General features: G+C 38.5%; 1 protein-coding gene across 3 annotated transcripts in view; it reads left to right on the forward strand.

The window, feature by feature from the left end:
* The window catches only part of LOC124870076, a 260321-nt gene that overhangs the window by 166812 nt on the left and 74031 nt on the right, over positions 1 to 19478 (forward strand). The gene's annotated exons all lie outside the window — the stretch shown is intronic.

Here is a 19478-nt window from a genome sequence, read left to right on the forward strand (position 1 = left end):
TGTTATCAGAAAATGCAAGTAGAAAACAAACACAGGGCTGTTTTCTCTTTGCAGCAGGAATGGAGGAGTTTTCAGAACTTTTTGACCCATAGGTCTTGTCAGGATTTTCACAGCTGCAGCCAGGCACAGGAAAATCCTGCAGGGCAGGAAAGCATCTCATCAAACATTCAGGCATAGATTTAACTTGCCTCTGCTATCATAAATCAGCTATTTCCATCTGCAGCTGTACTGTCAGATTACATCACATATTCTGACAGAGCCTTGACATGAGCTGGCCTAATTGCCTTTCTATTAACAGTGCAATCAAATTATATATATAAAAAAAAGAAATCAATTCTGTCTTCTTCTTTTCACATGTTAAACAGGCAGATAATTTATTAAACTGTATCCCCAAAAGACTGTGGAATGGACCGGTTGGGAAGTATACTGTCTTAAAGTCGATCAGTACTGTTCAAAGTAATGGATTAAGTAACTCTAAATGTTTAATTGAGAAACTTTAAATATACGTTGGCTATCATGTCATTGTGCTCAGATCTGACTGAAGATCAGTGCCAGGAATAAGCATTACAACTAACACAAGCTGCCAAGAAACAATAATGATAAGAGGTATCCTGGGGGTACTGTTGCCACAAAACAAGAGGAGTTCTGATAAGAACGTCAGCAGGGGTCTTTTTGTGTGCCGTTTGTGTGTTCTTACTGTGCACAACTTTCTACATGCTTCAGTCCAAAACCTTTCCTGAACACCTGAACTCCTGTTGCTTTTTTTAGCCTGCTGCACCCAGGACCTTAATTTATCAACCTATTGTTTTGCATTGTTTGTTTGAACATACGTACAAAACACCTAAGTAAATAAATCAAATTCACGAATGCTTTCTTTGGCATTTTTCTTTTATATTTTGATATGACACAACAAGACAAATAAGTAAAGACAAATGAAACCAAGAGATAAAAAAAAATTCTAAATTCTAATTAGCATCTTTAAAGATCTGATAAAATATGTATTAGAACTAACAGTAATATTTGAGTAAGAGTTTCACTAAACCCTGTTTTAAGGTTACCACAGACTTCAGTATGTCTCAGCAATAAACTTACATGGATGTTTTACCTGTCTGTAGTGGTGAAGAACAAGAGAACTGAGCCAAAAAGTGAAGCTCATAATTTTCTGGCCCATCTGCATTCCGAGCTCCCCTGTTGTAATGAGATATACAATAGATTTTTACTGAAAGCAGCTGGACCCAGCAATAGAAATAAGACTAGGGGTTCCTTTATCTGAGGGGGGATCAAAGTAGAGTTGCTGCTTCTCTGCTTCGAAAAGAGTCAGTTAAGGTGACTTCGGCATTTGATCAGGATGCCTCCTGGGCATCTCTCTAGCATGTTTCACTAGAAGGAGGGATTGGAGTAGAACAGGGAGCTTCTGGTGTGACTATGGTCTTTCTATCCAGGGAACACTTTGAGATGTCCCAGATTATTGCTTGGGTTCAACTCTTGGACCTTCAACCCTGTGACCCGATCTAATATAATTGGATTATATTTGGATGGATTAATGAAAATGTAAACAAATTTTGTATATTGATTGTTAAAATACAGCTTTAGACAATAAATCCATCTTGGTTACTCAATGACACCTAAGTATTCTACAGTCAAATGTGAGATGATATGTCTGACTAAAGCTAAAGCCTATCCAAAACTGGGTCCTGCAACAAAAGCATTAAAATGTGGCAGTGGCCCAGTCCAAATCAAGACCTCAACCTGACTGAAATGCTGAGGTGGGACCTTAAGGTACCTGGGAAAAAAAAACAAATGCCCACACACTATAATGAGCCTAATCAATGTTGTATAAACAAGGATGGGTCAAAATTCCTCTACAATAATGTGAGACACACATAAAGTCACTCACAGAAAAACTACTTCAAAATGTTGCTGTAAAAGGTGCTTCTAAAACCAAGTGAATCATGACTTTTTTCCTAAAACATGTTTTCACTTCATCTTTGTTCAGTAAATCATGGCAGCGGTCAAAGTGTTGTGTAGACCTGAGGTTATATTGTGGTAAAATCTTCTTTAGGTCCTGATTCATAAAAGTATATATTTGAAAAGGGTATATCGTTTTATGATATGCATATGCATTCTATTAATAACAATTTTAATATCAACGTTTAGTCTAGAAGAAAGTAGGAAGAAATAAAAATGTATATTATCCTACCACATCTTATAATACCTATAACCTTTTAGTCTTTTGCTCACAAAAATCCATTTATAAGCATTAGCACATACCCAAACAAATAAACTACATATATATACCTGCATGCATGGAGCTCAGACTCATACACCGTCCAATAATCCAGGATGGTCTGATGTTGTAGAAACTCTGTCACATTAACATTTCATATATAGTCCAACTACCTGCCAGGTACAGCAGGAGGTAAACATCACTGTTGCCATGAAGACTGCAGGTGCAGGCAAGAAAATAACTCTCAGGAGTTGAACAGGCTTATGATAAAGGTTTCTTGTCCAACACATCACTGACTTCAATGCCAAAATTGAACTAATGGTGTCCTGGGGCGGAGGCTTTGTTGGAAGACTTGATTCTCCATCAAATATGGTGTTTTGGACTGAGCTGCTTTGATGACCGCAGGGCTTCTTTGAGGAAAATACCCAAATTTGTTTTGTTCTGTCTGAGTGACGGTGAGTCTGACACCGCCAGTGGCTACTTTAAAGCCTCCCAGTCCACCAGATTCTTTGCAACGTTTTCTCTGACGCTGTGCAACACGCAGCTCATTAACTCCCTATGCCTGGATTTTCTTAGTGTGTTAACAGCCCACATATTCCTTCATTCTTCCATGTAAGATCCCTGGTCTTCTGCTAGCACTTTCCCCCGTGTTCCCTCACACTCTGCACACTATTGTGCCTTCAAAGACACAATCAAAGCCAGCCACCTTGCCGCTTTACTCAATTATGCCGGCGGGCTTTTAAAAAGACACCCTCAAATCCTGCCCCTGTTGTCTCCCAAGGTCAGCACTGCTTATTCCGTGTGGCATTTAGCAGAAAGAGAGGATTACATTGTAATGTGCAAAACAGGTATTGGCTACACACAGCATCAGCAGGACAAAAATAACCTTCCTCTTCTGCTTATATTTACACTGCACCATGGAATTTTTTTCTCTCCTTCCAAGACATGATTTTAGGAATTAAGTGAATTTGTTGTGTGCACAGTTTTAAACGTTGTTAAGGGATTTCTTTATGCCTGGAGGAAGGAGCATAGCGGAGGAAAAGTAGGCTACCATGCAGATTGTATTTGCTGTTTTGAATGAATGTGGGATATTTTCAGTTGCCTTGTTGGCAAACATGACAATTTAAACACACTCTTCTTTGGGGATTATTTTAAAATGGTATAAAGCAAGCTCCCAATTTATTGAAATAACTGCTTGTTTGATCATATTGCTCTGCAGTCCCCTGCACAAGGAATGTTCTTGTACATGTCAAATAAACTTTTCAAATAAGAATGTCTTTTTACATACTTTGTTACAAGCACCTCTATGTAAGGGACACAATCTCGAAAAAAAACATCAATGAAGCTGTTTTTGATGTAAAAGTTGTTCTTCAGGGGAGTTTGCCTTGCCTTCTCATTTGAACTCATTCTTTGATGAATCTGTTAATTATAGTTGTGCAGTGTGGAATATGATAAATGTCTAAGAGTGTTCCAGAGTGCTTGGTATCAACCACCACAGCCCTCAGGACAGATTCAGTGGATTTCTTTCTCCTTATCTACTAATCTGAAGCATAATTTAAAGTTTTAAATGGCTACTGAGGCCAAGCTGTTGTGCCAAGCTGTTGTTTTAGAATAAAAATCAGAAACGTGTGGCGTGCATTTGTTTTCAGCCCCCCTGACTCAATACTTCCATCATCTTTTTTGCTGCGATTAGCCTCCTGGAGTATGTTTTTTGCACATTTAAAGACTGAGAGTTTTGCTCATTGAGATTGGATTGCGAGTGTCTGTGAACTACAGCTGCATGATCTTAGGAAAACATGCGATATGCATTAATGTTGGTGAATGTTAGCACTAAGGATGTGACTGCGATAGATAATCGAATTAACATTGTTAAAGTCCTTCTTCATTGGGTGTATTACAAAATATATATAGCAATCAGTTTCTTAATGACTTTATCACCAATAAACAAAAAGCGTCACCAAATATATTACTAGCACAGAGAGCCTAAATGTGTGACACCTAAATATTTAGCAAATATTTATTGCAGTTATTTGCAATATGTATATAGTTGGTACACAATGCAGCTCTACTATGAACATAATTTGTTCACAGTAAAGTTCTGCCACAGATTCTAGATGAGAAGTAGGTTCCTACCCCCACAAAAAAGCTCACAGCTGTACAGCTTGCATATGCATGTTCTTGTGCCTTTGCTTACATACAGTATGTGGGCAGTCATGTATGCACAAATATGTATGAAATGCAAAAAAAGAAATCCAAGCTATTTAAATATTTCTTTAATGTTTCTCCAAACTTTTGATCATAATTTAGTGTGATATCACAGTCTTTATATATGACTTTTAAACACCTCATCTGCTAGAGAAATGTGTTTTCTTACATGTCTAACACCTTCTTATGTGACCTTTAGCTGCACAGTTGTCTTAACCTTTGTCATGGACACACAATCTCAGGTTGCTGCATGGGACTTGCCTTGTTGTTGCAAAAGTACCTTTTGAAACCTGTTGAACTGTCAGATAGAACATTTACTCTCGGCTTCGTTTTTGTAAATCAGGAAATGAGATCAAATGTGTTTTCTTGTGACACTAAGAGCAAAGAACTAGAAGATTCCATTGAAAATTGGTTCTTTCCTAAGGTGTCTGTTTTACAAATTGGTACAAAACTGACTCAGTAGCTGAATATAGATGGGTTTTTAGATGTTTTTGCACATGAATGATTCATAGGTCAGTGGCTTAGCAAACAAAAAACATTTGTCTAAAAAGAGTTTAAATAAAGAATAAAAACTGTAAAAAGAACCAAGAGAAACTGAAGAAAATTTAGCTAAAGATCCACAAGTAGATTAAAAGAAATCCTTGCTTTTGGAAGCAAACTATAAAGAAATGAGGGTTAGGTCAATAGTTTTGCATGTACTGGGTATACATACTTCTGCACAAAAATAATTTCATCGTTTTTGTCCTTCTATGTATAAAACTGTCACTAGTTAAGTTATAAATTGCCAAGTCCACATGGCAGATGTCACATTTCTCTGCATAGTGGCAAATAATCTCAGCCTAGGGTCTCAAATGTTTCAAAGATCTTCTATCTTTTGGTATTCCCTTATGTTTCAGTTTGGATGTAGTCCTTGGTCATGGAAAAAGTGATTTAATTCTGGGAAGAAAATCAGTGTCCATTTCCAAGGTTTTTTTGAGAGTTCAACCACTCAATATGCTCTTACTCTTCAACTAACAACTACTTTTATCACAGAGAATTACAGTGGAGGCTACAGATCTTCCACATGAACAGAATCAGTGTCTGAGGAAATTGATTAAAGTGGGAGAATATTCAAGCCAGACTTATATAGGTATAAAACATCACTGGCAACCTCTTTACAGAAATGTCTAATCTCACACGATCCTAAAATACAAGTTGTGCTGTAGGAATCAATTTGCTCAATTTGCTTGAGCTTTTTGGCAGAACCTGTTTTACTAATACCAGTTTATACCACTCATCAAAGTGACGTTAGTCTCACCAACTCTCTTGCAATGTGACTCGCCACCCAGGGCAGCATGACCTTGGGGGATAGCACCAACACTTGACAAAAAAAAAAATATTTTAGTTCCACCCAGAACAAGTTTTTATTGATCTTTTCCTGTCCACTCACAGAAAAGTGAATGCCTGCAGACAGATTAACAATCTAATAAAATGTGGCTATTAAAACATGTCTGGCAAACAAAACAGGTTTCTGTCTGATTGGGAGCTTCCAATGCACAGCTGATTCAAAAGGCTATTAAACAGGTAATCTGGACAGCTAATAAAATAAAGCAGTTCAAAATTTAAAATGGTGAGACTGGTTAAACCTGGACTGGATTATTCTTTGCTGAACAGAGAGATTTAAGACATCTTTATTTGTGAAATTAAGGGATACTTAGTTTCCTCAACAATATTGTTTAGAAATGTCACCAGTCCTTAGAAATCACTCCACATCTTTCTTTCTAGATTTCTAGATCTATTTGTCATATGCTCATTAGATTTAACATTGATTAACTAAATATATATATATATATATTTATGTAAATGTTATAAGTTGCATAATAAAAGGCTTATGTGTTTTAGCAGAATGGGCTTTATTGATGGACTAAGTATGTGTGTCTGTGTTTGATTGTGTGTCAGGGGCAAGCAGTTGCACAGAAGAAGGAACTTGCCAAGGGTGCCATTCATGCTAGAACCGCTGCTGTTTAAGACTCTTATTTTGAAATGGAAAAGGAAGTACTTCTTCACTTGCACTGTTGTGTGGATAGAATCGAAAAACAAATCATTGTATTAGACGATACACACAGATAGAAGAAGCATCCACCTCTATTAATTTATCTAAAAAATCTTGAATCTGCAGCCATATTAGCTATATGGATTGATTATTGATTCTTTTTGGAATATTTTTAAGCCATTTTTAGTGAAAACAAATAGCTTAAAACACACAAGAAGCTCATACACAGTTCAGAAAATGGCAGAGGCAAACAAAGCAGGGATACTGAAGCAAACAGGCCGGGGATAATCATCAATGTTTTTAGTCCACTTTCCTGCATGTTTTTCGAGACTTCAACACACTGGATCTAACTCACAGTCACTAGCAGTCTTCGGTTAACCTAGATGACTTTTGAAACAATTATTTAAAATGTCTGAACCATGTCTGTTGCAGCAAGAAACATAAAAAATCCACACAGGGCAGAAGGAGAGATGAACTGGGTTGGCGCTCTTCATGCTACTGTACAATTATTATTTTTCTTTTTACCATGTCCTGTCTTGCAGAATAGTGCTGAAAATTGTTGTCTGAGTGCCAATAAAAAGCCCAACAGATTTACTTCACAAGTGGAACATTACAGCTAACACTTTAAAGCTCTGCTTGATATTTATAAAGAGAAACTATTAGTAACTGCTTTGGGATTATTTCAGTTGTTACGGACACGGAGACAGAAATGAAAAGGAAAAAAAAAAGAAGCACGAAAGAGAGAAAGGGAGGACAAAAAAAGGGGAGAGAAGGAGAATAGAATGGAGGAAAGAAAGAAGGATGAAGAGAATACAAGATAACGCCCTGCTTGACTCCACACCTGCCGAAATGTTCATATTACCATCTTTTTTGCCAAAAAGTGCATGGTACTTATGAATGCAAGATGTATTTAGAGGTAAATGCGGCTCAACATAGAACATCTGTGTATCTGTTAACACCTGAATCTAAACACCTGTTGGTCTGAGTGTGAGCGCGCTTGTGTATACAAGGTTTCTCCATAAAAATATGCAATAGTGAGTTTGAGGAGCCACAGACCCAACACCCTGGATCCGGGACAGATGCAGAGGAGATCCGAGCCACAGAGAACCCAGTTTGAAGTCTATGAATAAAAAACACAATGAAAATAAACATTTAGAGGCCTTTTAAAACAAGAAAGTTTTTGAGTACTTTTTATAGTACTCAAGAGTCGATTTTTTGAAAACACAAAAGGGACTATTTCCACCTTTTAGAGAAGCATAAAAATGGCAATGAATGGATTATTCAAACTTGGACTGGACTATTTTACACTGACAACAGACAAACACAGTTTGTGATTTATAAAAACCTTTATTTGTGAAAACCAAAAAAATGAGATTTTTTAAAAATAAAAACTATCTAATAATAAATACTAATAAATACTACAAAAACACAAGCACTCCAACCACAGGTTTTTATTAAACTATCTAGATTAAAACTTGTTATAAAAGAAATGATTCACAACCACTTTATTCTTTTTAAAAAGTTTTAAAAACTTGAAATGCCACTGTGTGTCATGAGGTGCCAAGAACCTAGAGATCAGTCTACCTGCTCTACCCTATCCAGTAAATCTGTAGCTTCCCAAAGGGCAAAATGTTGATTCAGTGCCTGGTGACGCTCATTGCAGCATTTTCCACACACACTGAAACTCCCAGATGTTCCTGGAGACTCATAACTTGTGCTTGAAAAACTTTCTGTGTGAAAGAACCGTTTGAAAAGCTACAACTTTCCTCAGTGACAAGTCCGCAGACAGAGGCGCAGGTGCCACTTCCCGTTTTTTTATGTGGCTCCCAAACAACCTTGGTTCGCCAGCGGTGTCACATAAAACACTGAGGGAGCCATCACTCTAGCAGCGGTTTGATGGATGGAATGATAGATGGGCTGACAGATGACTACATAGGTAGCGCCGATAAGATCAGTGTCATTTTATGCACCAGGGAAATGAGACAAGAGAGAGGGAACGATTGAGAGAGTAGCTCAGAGTGGGCTTCATCATAAATATTACTAATTCATTCCCCCGGAGAGGGAGGCTATAACAGAGAGTGTGTGAATGGGATGAGAAATTTACCAAGGAGGAGGGAGACGGTGCAAGTTAAGGTACATCATTGTATGTTTATGTTTGAGTAGGAACATTCTTTTCTCTAAAAGAGAGAAAGATGGAGTCACTATAAAGGATATGATGAAGTTGTTAAGGAAGTAAGACAATGAGGGAGTGGGTGAGGAATGGCTCCTGGGATGTAAGGAAAGCCACAGAGCGAATGAAGAGACAAGGAGCCAAACACTTTAGCACAAATGAGCAGGGGAGTGAATAAAGCGGGTGGAATGGAGAGGGGATGAAGAAGGAATTATGCCATTAAGCAGGAATAAGACGTAAAAAAAATCAGAAAAAGAGATGTACAGACGTACATACAGTCGGATGAGAGGGAGAGCCAGAAGTGTACAACCAGGATTGACATAACCCTGGTTTTTGTCCAAAGCTTCTCTGCATCCAGGGAAGTCCACCTTGCTTTACCTGCAAATGTACTCAGGAACATCCTCACACATAGGTACACACATCTACGTACGCTTGCATGAGCATTCAGAGGTGAAGGGACAGGGTTGCACACACACTCACACAAATACACACAAATAATACAATCTTCTTCACACTCTGTGGATCCCGGTGTCCCTTGTCACACTGTCTCCCATCTGTTCCTGTTTAAAACACCCTTAGAACACAATCATCTTCAGTCAGTGTGGCAGAAATTGACTACACTGAGAAGTCTCTCGTTCATTCACTTTCACAGTCCCACCATTAACCAGTGCAGACACTGTTATTGAATGCTTCTACTTCCTGCCAAGCATAAAACTCATCACCTGGGATTAATATTAACGATAAAGTCCAATTAAAAACAAATAGTGAATATGAATTTCAGTTTATATAATATTGTCCCTTAGAAATGTGCTTGGTACCAGTATCGAGGCTTTAAAGAGTTAAGATTTCAAAACCAAAAAAATTATTCATGATACAGTTCGTATAGTTTAAAATCCTTTGCACAAAATACCAGAGAAAGTGCCTGTGAGTGACTGTGCTTTACAGAGCATAAAATAATGCAACTTTACAACCTGTTGCTTTGCACTGCTGGTCAGCTGACTGAACAATCCTACTACATTTTTCCCTTTTTATTAAGCTAACACTGGTTTAAAACTACAGTTCACAAGCTCTAAGCAGCTTGTCTTCATGCTGCTGACTATGTGCATCTGATTATATTATAAGATGGGGCACAAATTTTGAAAAGTAGAACTTCGTGACTCATTTAAGAAAGTGAAATTCATATATTATGTAGAATTAATAAACATAGAGTGAAATGTTTCAAGCCTTTATTTCTAGTCATTTTGATGATTATGACTTACAGATAATGAAAACCCAAAACTCAAGTGATCAGCCTGTGGTTCTGCTGAGGTGTAATGGAAGCCCAGGTTGCTGTGTAAGTGGCCTTCAGTTCATCTGCAGTGTTGCGTCTGGTGTCTCTCATCTTCCTCTTGACAATACTCCATAGATTCTCTATGGAGTTCAGGTCAGGTCAGTTTGCAGAACAATCAAGCACAGTAACACCATGGTCTTTGAACCAGCTGTTGGTATCTTTGGTAATGTGGGCAGGGACCAAATATTGCTGGAAAATGAAATCAGCCTCTCCATAAAGCCTCTCAGTGGAAAGAAGGATGAGGTGCTCTAAGATTTCTTCAATAGGGCATCGATAATGAATTTAGTTAAATGCCTTGACTAATGTGCATTCGTGGACTCATAATGGGCTCACTGGAGTTGGGGGATGTGAGTGTGGGCACATCCGAGCCAACTCGGTTGCCCACGTCTCGCCGTCCCGTCCAATGATCACCACCCACAGGCCACTGTGTCTCCCGTTGTTTGGACCGGTGTGATAAACTCCTTAAAATGCATGAAGGCAAGTCCCGGGGGCAAGTTCAACAAAGCGTGAAGGATGGAGGAGGGAGGGAGATGACAGAATGGAGGGATTGAACGCAGGGTAGACTTGGAGGTGGTAGTGGGGAAGAAGGGAGAGGAGCAAAAGCAAATGGCTTTTCGGCACAGTGATAATCAGGCTAACTAAAAATCACTTCATGTCATGGAGAGCTGATGTGGCACTGATGGCACGCTGGGAAATGGAATGAAGCAAATTTTTAGTGTTTAGATGCCGAGAAGCAGACAGATGTGATTCTGTTTGTGTGCCTACTGTCAAAGACGCACTGGAAAATCAGCATAAGGCTGGTGTAGAAATTATTATTTACACATGCTGCTGATTACATATGTCTTAAGAGTTACTTCAAAAATGCAAATACTCAGACTCCATCACTAATTCATCTCACATGCGTGCATGTATGCAGAATACTGAATTATTGCAGCCAATGCGAGTACTGGGGCATGAAAAGCTTTTTTTGTGAAATGACTCCCTCACATCACAACGCACAATTAGGCCTGCCATTGCAGTGCCCCGCAGTCAGTGGTGGCACAGTTCAGAGCTCTGCTTGTATAGGTTCCTTTAGGCTTTCACCCTGTTTGGGTCTGAAAGCTGCAGCAGCCTGCTAACTGCACTGTGTGTCTCATATCTAGCACTTACTCCATTATTAAAAAAGCAGGGTCAGGCAGCCCTGTGGGTAGAAGCTTTTTATTATCTTTTCTCTTTTGCACTCTCTACATATGCTGTTCATGTGCAACAAATGAGGCTTCCCTCCTAACATGAGCCCCATCAAATTGGCAGCTCCTTTGAGGAAAGAGCTTCCCCCAATGAGCTTTTCTGCTACAATCTAGTGCAGCCAAAGGCTGCGAGCAGAGCTTCATCATGCACTAATCGTCCTATGCAACACAAGCTATCCAAAAGACCTACAAGCAGACAATCCTGGCTTATGAGGACCTGAAAAGGTTTTAAATTCTCCACACTTAAAATGTTTTTCTAGTTGCAACTTTTTGTGTAATAAAGCAGGGAAAATTCAAAACTTCAGTAAGGCCCCTAGAGATAACCATTTTTGTCCCTAATTTATTTCTTTTTGTTTGATTCAACGTGTATCAACCATGGCTTCTGTGAAATTTGGACATATCCCTCATGCTTTCTCCAGTATGGTTTGGGCTCTTTGCTAGCTGAGAATGCACGAGAATCACAGTGAGACAATGCTCCAAAGAGACTGCCTTGTCTATATTTTATTTCCTTATTTTGTGTTTCTTTTTCATCTGACCTGGCTTTGTGCCCCCTCACACAGAATAATTGAAGCTAAAACCATTATTTTTTTGCCAAGCCATCAGTGAGCCATGGAGTGCTGGAGAAAGTGATTTCCATGTTAATGGGAAGCTTCCCGGCAGCATCTAAGCCTTCTTTCGCTTTCCCTTCTTTCTCCAGCGTCATCGCCTATCCTCTCCTCTTATTTTGTTGTTACCTTCCTTTACCTGCCGTCATCCCCAAGGACTCAATCCTTCTGCTATTGTCTTGCAACATTACCTTTCACCTCTTAGCCTCTGTTTACCTTCTTCTCTTTTTCCTCTCTGGTGCTGCTTTTGTCTCTGTCGAGCTTGATAAATGGAGTCGCTGGACTGTGAGCGGCACATCCTCACTAGGGTGTGGCGAGCCATCGCAAGCTGTCTGTCATCATTGTGTGTGTGTTTATTTATTTATTTTCCTGTTTTCTATTTCGTTTAGCCTTTCTCCTTTGGCACAAATTGGAAAATACTCCCTCAAACTCCGACCTCTCCTAATGGATTCATGGGGAAAAATTTAGATGGACAGGAGAACACTTTGAGAGTCTCTGACAATCTTCCATTTGATGTGCTGAGGAGGAACGCTGATCTCCACATGGCACAGCATACCATATGCAATACACACCTAATGCTCTGAGGGTCCCTGAAGCCTACTCCTTGAGTTTGTTTTCTTTACCTCCCATCCTCACCACATCTTTGACTCCGTGTTCACTGGGCTTCTCAAACCACAGCAGGAAATGGACCAAGACGTCTCCCTCGAGGTATTCTTGGTAGCTCCATCCATCTTAGGAACTCTGCTAGGGAAACAGCAGTGTGTAAGCTTTAAAGGGAATCAGCTAGACCATGCACACTCATTTGTTGTACAACACCCTCTATACATATTGGCACCAGTGTGATGTATTAAATACATGTGTAAGCCCTAAAATAAATTCATCTTTTACTGCAGGAACAAAATCGCATACTGAAAATTTTAGTTTGACTGCGTTTATTCAGTGAAGAAAAACATTTCACATTACAAATTGCTAGTACTAGTAGAACCCCCATTTGCCAGCCAAACTGCTTTCATTCTTTGTGACATAAAGTATAAAAAGTAAGTAAATTCATCCTAAAGGAATTTTTTATTTATTGTAACAATACGTCTTCATAATAAATCTTATTGCATTGAAAAGGCTCTTTATTTCCCTTTAAATGGTGAAACATTTCTAAGTGAAATGCCTTTGTGGGTTGAGCAGCAGAGTTTGGTATGTTGGTTGCTCCCATGAGATACCTGCCAAATCCTCTGTCAATGCCAAAGAGCCTATTATGCTATGCTATTAACTCATGTTTGTTGTTGTTTATTAGATCTGATTGAGATTTGAAGGAACAAGACATGATGGCAATTTAACTACTTATTCATTTAGATGAAATATTAAAGACAACAAGTAAAGTAAAGAGGACAAACAATGGCCCCAGTAGTGCCTTGAAGAAAAGTAAACAACTACAACGGCCTGGCACCTCCTCCTCCTGGTCACCAGCTGGGTCTCACACTGCTGTGGCATAGCATCTCATTCTTCAACCAGCAGTTCTTGCAAGTCAGCCACTGTGGTTGTGTTGGTCACTGTGGCAAGAACATCTGATTCCACAGGTGTTCGGTGTGGTGGAGGTCAGCACTGCAGGCAAACCATTCTGTCTTCTCTACTCCAAAATTACGGAAGTAGCCTTTGATAAACTCTGCTCTTTGGGGGTGAGCATTGACATCTTTGAAGATACAGATCCGTTCCCCAAAAGTGGAGATATAGGATTGCCCCAAGTCTCTGTATTAAGAATGCCTTAAATTATGACAAACCTTGTTTTTTCCAGTAAGGGAGATGCAGTCACACACCATGACACTGCCTCCGCCATAATCACTTTATTATTGGCAGAGAGGTTTTGGCAAACTTGTCAATGGGGAAACCCACATACTCAACTCTGCTGCTCAACCCACCAATGTATTTTCCTAACAAATGAGGCACCATTTAATGGGGAATAAACAGTGTCTTCTGCTGTGGGTCAGAGGCGGATGGACATGTACTCATTTCATTCAGTTTCATTATTCCTTCTCTCTTCCCCTTTGAGTATTTTTCATGTTGTATAACTGAGTGACAAAGGCAGTCTTGGCAGACATTGTGCAGTGCAACGTACTAGAGCAGAAAACAGCGCTCTTCAGATGTTCATTGAATGATTATTGGATGTAATCATAAAATAATCTATGCTTTACCTACCAGTGATCTTACCAATGTATTTCAAGGATTGTTTAACAAACAAAAACATAATATACAAGCATAAAATCTGACTAAGAGAGGAAATTCTGAAAATGTATAGAATGAACATTCAGATTATTATTAGCTGAATAATGATTTTAATTTATTAAGAAGGCTGCTATTCTGTCTCTCTCTCTTTCTCTGAATAATAACCTGAAAGTGTTCACTTAAAATATGGCTTCTAAAAAAACTGTCTTAACTTCAGAGACAGTTTGAGAAGGAATGATGAATCCAACAAATGAAGGCCTTGAGGTCCAACAGGTCCTGATGCCAGAAAACAGCCCAATCAGAGGACAGTGGTGTAAGATTTATTGCTAATAAGCCTTATAACAGGAAATAGAAAACTGACCAAACAGAAATGCCCTTACTGTTAAGTAAGTATAGATTGAACACGGTAGATTTTGGCCCTTAATAGCATGATAGCATCACACAGATTTGCGGCAGATTTATTGGCTACACGTTGGTGATGAGGAATTCCATTCCATCACAACCCAAAGATGCTTTATTAGATGGATATCTGGTGACTTTGGATGGCATTGGAGAACAGTTTGAAATGATTTGAGCTTTTTGACATGAGGTGTCATGATTCATTATCCCGTTGGAAATAGCAATAAGAAGATTGGTACTTTTTGGTCATGAAATGACTGAAATGGTTAGTAACAATACTCAAGTAGACTCTGGTGGTTAAACAATACTGCTGTTAGCATAAAGGGGTCCAAACTGTGCCAAGAAAAATCCCCAACACCATTACACCAATACCAGCCCAAACTGTTTATCCAAGGCAGGACGGATCCATGCTTTTATGTTGTTTACACCAAATTACAATCCTACCATCTAAATGTCGCACCTGAAATTAAAACTCATTGTTTCCAATGTGTTTATTGTCCAATTTTGCTGAGTCTGTCCGAATTGCATTCTTTCTTGTTCTGAGGTGACAGAAGAGGCACTTGGTGCATTCTTCTGCTCCAGGAGCCCACACGTTTTATGGTTCACAATGTGTTCAGATGTGATTTTCAGCACACCTTGATGTTAATGGGTGGTTATTTGAGCTACTGTTGCCTTTTTGTTACCTGAACCACTCCATTCACTTTCCTCTCAACAAGACATATTTATAAACACAATTGCTGCTCACCAAGTGTTTTCTCCTTTTCAGACAACTCTATGTTGGGCTGATAAATGATTGTGTATAAAAATCTAGTAGTTTAACAGTTTCTGAAATACTCAGACCATCCAATCTGGCACCAACAGCTTTTCCATTTAAAAAATAACCGAAATCACCCTTATTTCCAATTTAATTCTGGGCTTGAACTCCAGCTAGTTGACTTCCCTACATCTAGAGGTCTAAATGCATTAAATTGCTGCCATGTGTTTGGCTGATTTGCTTTTTGGTGTGGACAAGCAATTCAGCCACTGATAAAGTGGCCAGTGAATGCATTTTCTGTGGTACAACTGTATGCATTCATTTATTCATAAAGTGGGCCATGTTTAATAAATGGAAAATCATTTAGTCAGAAAAAGGTATAAAACAAGAAACAGGAAGAAGGATGTAAAGCCAAGATGGATCCTGCCGAGACTCCTGGGTACCTGTAGCTTTCAATAGTTTAAATCTTATACAATCAATACAAGCCAGTTGTTTGGTTTATGTGGCTGAAGAAAAGGTATTTTATAATAATTGCAACAGGAAGTATTACTGAAAGGAATAATTCATGTGGCTTGCCCTGAGAGGTAAGGAGACTATTTTCACAGCCCCGGACAATCCACTCTGCTGACTTGAATCAATTAAAAAAAAACAACAAAAAAAACATCCTCACTCTATCAAATAAAAATGTCTTGCTGCATACTTTCTGAAAGTCATGTTTTTCTTTCTGGTAATTTCGTCGAGGCGGAGCACCTGCACAGTCGTTTTTCAGAAATGTACGGAGGCTCCCGTGTGGTTTACCATGTTATAACGACTGCACTTGCAATTATGAGTTCAGTTCTCACCAGGCTCATTCTGCCGTGGTGCATGGATACAGAGTAAAATGCTATGCATAAAAAACACTAAACAGCTCCTTCAGTTTTCTCCATGTAACCTGTTAGAAAAATATATTTGTCTTTCTTAAAGTGAATCAAATGTATTTATTCCCCAATATGTAAACTCATAATCATTGTTGTTGCAATTTCCAATTATCAACACTTGCATTTGTTTGTATAAGACTGTATTGATTGCAGTTTAAAATGCTGCTGTTTTTTCATCCTAGGCACATTTTCTTCCTTCAACTACCTCTCCTGTGCAGAGGTGGTAGGTTGTACACACAGATGGAGATATCGAGATGAACGGCATTTTGCAATTTTACTGAGATTCAATGGACGATGCATCTGCAGAAAGTCACTTTGCTGAACATCGGCAAAAAATGTAGACTCTGCATGATCATGACAGCGTAAAAGGCAGCTGGGCAATGCTACATACGGCACTGTTTTGCTGAAAGAAAAGGCTCTGAACAGCTCAGATAGAACATGATATGAAACGTTTTCTCTGTGGCCCCATTCAAAGTCATGGCAAAGCAAAAAATGCATGCTCCCAGTGTGACATAGCGGAAATAAATCATCTGAAAGGGCACATAAGAGGATCACTGACTGCCCAGTCGTGCACAGTAAGAGCTAGATTTGGCTCTAATATTGACCTTATGGAACAATAAAGAAAGGTCAGCCAGCTAAGTCAGATTGGGTTTTAAAAGAAGTGCCCATACTTTGGATCATCTCTTTAGGACTTTCAGGTAGGTGTAAATACGTACGAGTGTAATGAGCTGTCAGCTGGGTTTTTTCTAGTTTCTTTTTTAGCCAGACTAGCAATGTGTCTGCCGCTTATCATCTCATACAGATCATAAATGTTAGAACTCATTTAACTGGATTTTTTTGCTTGCACATATAAAACCTATATTGTCATCACTTTAAGCAGAAGCTTAGGAAAATAGTGTTTATTTTTTGCAAAAAATCTGCACAAGCTGTTCCTGACTTCTCTCTCATTTACTGTTTGGTGAAAAGCTTATGGCTAGATATTATTATTATTACTTTATTTAACCAGGAGACCAACTTGGAGATTGAAAATCTTATTTACAAGGATGACCTCGAGAAAATCAGCACTAAAAGACATCACGCATAACATTTTACAAAACAAACATCAGAGTTCACCAAAATATAAATAAAAGCAAAAAGTCCAAAAACATATTCAACAGTGTAGTCAAATTATTTATCAATCAAAGCATTTGCATTCAGATCTTTGACTATTTAAAATATTAAGCCTTTGTTTAAACTCACTCAGAAAAAAAAGGTTCCTTTAAATGTAGCTCATTCTGGAGCTGATTCAATGCAAAAAGACTGAATGCTTTCTTCGTTAAGAGGAACAGATTTTGAGTGAATGTAAGATCTTACACTTTTCTTGATAATGTAAGATGTTAGATATACAGGGGAGAATGCCAAGGATAACCTTATGAATAAGGATATGCCAATGGTTTAATCTTCGCACCGACATTGCAGACCATCCACAAGTAGAGTACAACAAACTGATGAGGTTTGTGGTGTATCTCAAGGCTCTGTTATAGACTGTGTCAACCGAATTTATGAAGTTTGATAAAGCATTCATATAAATTAAATTTCTGTGGTCAAGCAAAGACATAAAAGTGGCAGACACAAATTTTTTCCTAAATGTATAAGAAAGACGAGACTTCATTCGAAAGAAAAATATGAGTTTCAGCTTCGGCATTGTTTTTTTTTTACCATCTGTTTAATATGAGAGTTAATCATCAATCAAGATTCCAAGGTATTTGTACTCAAACACTAAGTTAATCTTTAAACCATGAAGAGTTCTGATAGATGGGACATTTAAAGAATATAATCTAGAGTTGGGAAAACAATATCTATTTAGTTGTTTTGTTTAACAGTGAGATTTAATTTAGAACTGCACATTCTGCAGTATTAAAGGATTGTTGAGCTGATGATGTGCCTGCTTAGGTGTGGATCCAACAGAATACATCAGTGTCATCAGCATAAAGTGCCACCTTGTTGATGGCTACAAAAACTGTGTTGTTTCTGAATACCTGGTTAAGGAGCATTTAAATATTATTGCAGGTTGCATCTATTTGAGCCTGCATGTATATTTTTTTAACCTATATGGATTAGAGAAAATGTTTGCTGTATAATCATTCCACCATTAAAGAACAGTACGGTTCAAATACATCTTGAAACCCCCAAATATATAAATGTCTGTGATGAGCATATATAAACTTTTCACTATGTCTTCAGAATTACTTACAGTATGACTCACAGAAGTGATCCTCAGATCCTTGGTAAATACTGTATATTCCCCTGAGGCTACTGCATGCAATGACTGTAAATTACTTTGCACAAACAAGTGTGTCGTGTCTTCAGTTTAGGTGATGTAGAAATCTGATTCTTTATGCTCTCTCAAAACTAACAAATTGCTGTTTTTTTGTCTGAATGCCATCTTTCTCATTTAGGTGTATCTATGTCCACGTACGGCTAGCCTTCAGGCTTGGACAACGCTCTGTGTTAATTAAACCTGAGTGCTGGATTTGCCAGCTTTGCACTGACACATTCCAGGAGGGAAAAAAAAAACAAATCAAGTCTTTTGATTTCAAAAACTGACTAATTTAATCTAGTGTTAATGCTTGGCTGAGGTACTAGAGAGTAATAATGATTACTGTGATAACCCAAACAATTAGGTAACAGGCAATAATTTCCAGTAATTGGTATTCCCTAATTAAGTTTTACATCTGCAGAATCCAAATAGGAGATAGAGAAAATGGAAATGAAAGGAGAAACTAATTACAATGGAGGTGCCTAATACCAGTGTGCTTTTTATCCATTTATTTTCTCTATCCCTCTGTTTCTCCTGCTCTGAATTAATATTTCATCTAAAGTTCAGTGCTTTCTGCTTCAGTAGACAGTAAAATCACTGCTGAAAACAACATAGCTTTTGGTCACATCTCACTCTCTCTCCCTTTCCCTCTCTCGCTGTCTATTCCATCTTCTAAAGTCCCCTTCTACTCGCTTTCAGTCTCGCTTCACATTTTCTTCACTTTTTATTAATGTTTAGTGCTTGTTGTACGTTTCTGTGGTTCTTCTCGTCCCACTGCCTTGCAGGTGGAGGCAGAAGTCAACCATGAGTCTGGCTGGTTTCAACCAGTTGCAAACTTTTACCTTTTTCTCTCCCACATCAGTCAGTCATTTAGCCTACCGGCCTACCGCAGCTTAATTTTGTCATTTTATCAGAGCGCTCTAAAGCCCGTCACTTTATAGTCTTTTTGCCCCTAGGCATTGAGGGTGGGCTGGAGCCTACATTTATCGCCTCCTAATAACATAACAGCCGAAATATGTTTAAATTGACAAAGCAATATATGACTTGTATAAAACATCAAATTGGATGTAGAAAGCTCAGTCCCTATTAAATGCAATACA

The sequence above is a fragment of the Girardinichthys multiradiatus genome, chromosome 6 (assembly GCF_021462225.1).
Source record: "Girardinichthys multiradiatus isolate DD_20200921_A chromosome 6, DD_fGirMul_XY1, whole genome shotgun sequence".
In the NCBI taxonomy this organism is placed as follows: domain Eukaryota; kingdom Metazoa; phylum Chordata; class Actinopteri; order Cyprinodontiformes; family Goodeidae; genus Girardinichthys; species Girardinichthys multiradiatus.